This window comes from Lathyrus oleraceus, chromosome 3 (genome assembly GCF_024323335.1).
Source record: "Lathyrus oleraceus cultivar Zhongwan6 chromosome 3, CAAS_Psat_ZW6_1.0, whole genome shotgun sequence".
In the NCBI taxonomy this organism is placed as follows: domain Eukaryota; kingdom Viridiplantae; phylum Streptophyta; class Magnoliopsida; order Fabales; family Fabaceae; genus Lathyrus; species Lathyrus oleraceus.
In genome coordinates this window covers 377,708,068-377,712,514 of record NC_066581.1, presented here as the reverse complement: position 1 = coordinate 377,712,514, position 4,447 = coordinate 377,708,068, and positions in this window count along the sequence as shown.

Below are 4,447 nucleotides of genomic sequence, written 5' to 3'. Positions count from 1 at the left end.
GCTAAAAAGCGAACAAAAGCCTAAGAAGTTTTACACGTAGAAAACTAATAAAAAGATCAGAGAGTCTGGGTAAGGGGTAAATTACGTAATGGGAAGGTGTTAGGCACCCACTACGTCCTAGGTACTCCTAGGGAGCCCTTTTCACACTTGTTATGCTAAATTGTTATTTGTTATGACATAAAGATTGTGCAAACATGATTGGGATGATGAGAAAAGAATATACAATTTTTATTTTTGTGTTTTTGTGTTATTGGGTTTGAACGGATGAACCCGCTGCCTACGTACCTTCCATCAAAGGTAAGGATCAAAACGCCGTAGTTCGGCTAAAAGATTTCTAAAAGTTGGTGGATTCAGTTTTAAACACAAGCACTGAGGCTTTTCATTATCAATGGGAGAACACTCGACCAAAAACAACATCCACCATGCGAGGATAGCTTCGACGTACTAGAGGGGTTAACCCTGTTTTCAGTACGGAAGTCTTACTGTCGACTCACTAAGGATAGGCAAGATTTACATCAACCACAATGATAATTGAAACCTATGGCTAATGCATGAAAAGATTAACAATGGACAAAGCCAAAACAAGTGAATGAGTGAAGTTAATTGATTGTGATTATGAAAGTAGGGTCAAAGTATGATTAAGATTGATTTGAAAGAAGTATTATGAAAATGGAGTTTGAAAAAAAGTCAAGGACTCGGGGTCCAGGTTTTTAGTTAGAAAACATGAAAATGTTTGCACAATAACTATGTCAAGTTTGAAAGTAAAGTGTGAAAAGGTTTAGGACATAATGAGGATGAATGGATGGAGATGGATCGTAAAACTTCTTAGAAGGTTCACTTCTTGAAATCATATGGGAGATGATTCAAGTGTGTCCTTTGGAATGAGCAATGGATAATAATAAACAAACAAAGCAAAAGAAAAGCGGATATCGGATGCCAATCAATGGTCTTATACCAATCTCCTAAAATAAAACGGGATATCAGATGCCACTCAATGGTCTTACACTAATCTCCACAGAAGAAAACAAGAAATGGGATATGAGATGTGGAAGTCAACTGCCAATCTGTCTGGACTTAGGTTAACCCCACACATATGATCATAGGAATACCAATGCCACATAGCAGGGACTTACAAGGATCCTCACATACAAGAACTATGCAACATGAGATGATGAGAAAACAAAAGCCAACTTGCAGGGACTTACAATTGCAATTTCTCATACAATCAAACAAATCAACTTATGATCACAGGAAAACAGATGCCAACTTGCAGGGACTTATAGCTGTATCCTCACATACAAATCAAACAGATCAAATTATGATCATAGGAGAACAGATGCCAACTTGCAGGGACTTATAGCTGTATCCTCACATAAACAAACAAATCAAATTATGATCATAGGAAAACAGATGCCAACTTGCAGGGACTTATAACTGTATCCTCACATACACACAAAGCAACGACAGGAGATATGAGTGACCAAGGAGGTCTTGCACTCTATCCTTCCATATCACAGGAGCAAAGGCCAAAAGAGATGGACTTACAATTGTCCTCAATGGGCAAGCAACAATGATAGCATCACAAAAGCAAATGAGATGATCATGCATTAATGGCAATTGATGATGATGATAAATGCATAACATACAGGCAAACAAGTGCACATGAAGCAATCAATCAATCAATGAATATCAAACAGCACACTCTATAGCCAAAACAATGGGGGCTCACACAAGAGGGTTTGACTTTGGAAGTCCACTGTAATAGGTGAAGGGCGCTCTTAACCTTGCCATTGAGAGGCTAAGGTGAAGCAGATGAACAGGAGATGAGGGGTGTGCCTCATTGCTTCTATCCCTAATCAGGGAGAGCATATAAGAAAGTGTGGGAGTTCAGAAAGATGGAACTCTCTCCACATTATTGACTCGATTAGATCTTGGGTATTTATCTCAATGCCTCAACCATGTAATGGGAGCAAAGAGAGGACACACTGAATAGTGGGGGATAGATTGCTTATCCCTACCTTCCACCAATTGCCTTACTTGAAGGACTTTTCCTGCTTGGGACAATTTTAAACAAACACAGGCATTGCCTCTTAAGGAGGGCTTCAGACAGTTTGCCCGGTCAAATAACAGACCGGGTCTCCAGACTACATGCAGAAGAAGGATTTATACCTCAAAGCAAATGCTAAAAAGCAAAGCAAGCAACTAAAGCAACTAAAGTGTACCTGAAAAAGTCAAACTCATTAGTAAACAAGTCAACAATCAAAATCAAAAGAAAATGAACCAATAGTCAACCACAGAGGGACCAATTGTGCAAGGCACAAAGACTCAAGCATATGAGTCACCTACAAAACAAAGGTTAGCACATTAAACAATCAAACTAAAACACATTTGAATGATCCTCAAGGCATTGGTGCTTAACCTGAAACAGATGAACTCAACATAAGCTTAGAAGACCACTAGGACTAGCCTAGGGTCAAAGATGAAAGAAAAAGTCAAGGCAGCAAGGAAAAGTCAACCCAAACCAAGTCTAAACATTCAAGAAGCATTCTCAATTGGATTCATAATTATATCATGCATCATTGTCATTTTGTAAACCAAAGAAGTCAAAACATGGCAAGAGGAAGCACAAATAGGTCAACAGCAAGACCTCATTCAAAAGTCAACCCAAACAATCTCAAAAATTATCAAATAAATCACACTCAATCTTAACATCTAGCATGGTAGACATGTAAAATTTCATGGCATTTGGATGAGAGGAAGGCAGTCAAGTAAAATCATGAAGTCAAACCAAATTCAAGTAAGCATGGTGAAAGTCAACAAGCATAGGTCAACTTCAAAAAATCATATCAATTTGAAAACAGAAGAGAAATGAATGAGATTAACACCAATGCAAAGCTGGAGATGTCTAGTTATCACATATGAAATTTCATGGTCATACAATAAGATTTGAGAATTTCACAAAAGATTTGGCAACATGTATCACATAAAGTCAACAAATGACTAAGCATGGAAGAAAATTCACAATCAAATGGAAAACAGCATGATTAATTCCAAGAAAATTCATACACAAACTAGACATGTAATAGATGATTCATGCAAAATTTCAAGTGATTTGAAGGCCAGGAAGCATGTGAACAAAAATTGGGAAAATGCATATCATTCATGTAGCACCAAATGCAACACATAACTTCAAAAATTTGTAACTCACAAACCACAAATGAGAAATGTATAAACTCTACATGGAAACAAAGGTCAATGTGTCTAGTTTCACCACAAAAAATTTCAGGCTCATTGGATGCATCATGAGTATTTCACAAAAGAAATGGCACAATGTATCATTTTGGCATACATGTTGGAAAATCAATTATCATTAAAAAATCCAGCCAATGGAAAATTAATTAAAAATCATGATAAAATAGAGGACACATTCATGAACATGAGGAAAAAATTTCATAATTTTTGGGTGAAAATTGAAAGAGAAATTAATTTGTGAAGTTGGATGAAAAATTGGAATGAACATGAAGCACATAGCATGGCAATGGGTCAAACAAGGAGTCAACGATGGCATTTGTGTAATTAGGCGCCCCACTTATTGAAGTGTTGCGTTTTGGGGGAAGGGAACGAAATGTTCCCATTGGCTCTCAGCCAATGGAACAGTGCACGGGCCAATTGGTGTTCAAGGTTCTGGTTTTAGAAACCCTAGGGTTTTATGCAGTATGGCCATGGCATTTTCAAGCATCCAAACAGCATTCGACCAACATACAAAAGCATGGCATTTCAATCAAATGAGCACGACTCAAGAACACCAACATCATGCATCATCAGCCAACAACAACATAAGCATAATCATGAGAGTTTTTCTGGACAGAGCAAGTTTAAGCAATAACAGCATTCATCATCATCATGCAAAATCATCAAGAATCAACATGCCCAGAAAATGAAACTTCACCCACCAACATGACAAACAAACATCATTCACACATATTCTAGCAGCCATGATCAACAAATCGAGTTAAAGCAAAAGAATCATACAAAAACCACTTTGCACATGAAACTTTAACATCAGATTTCTTCCACATAACTCAACCATTTAACACGATATAAGCGGCAATGAACTCAGTGATACATGCTCTACCAGAAACATACCATGGTTTGGAGAAAAAGGAAGGTCGAGAAACTTACTTGATTTGAGGAAAATCGAAATGCAGTGGTTGTTTGAAGGTTTTAAGCTCAAACAGCTGTTCTCTTGGCCTTGCAATGATGGAGGATGAAGTGTGTTAGCTCAGCAACTCCTGAGGACTTCCAAAACTCGACTTGCCATTAAAGATTTTGGAAGAAAACAGGGCACGATCTTCACTTCCAGTTGGTGTTTGCTGGTTCAAAAGGTCTCCAAAGGGTGGTCAGAACATGGAGGAAGCAAGGGTGCTCGAGGGTCTTTGGAGCTTTT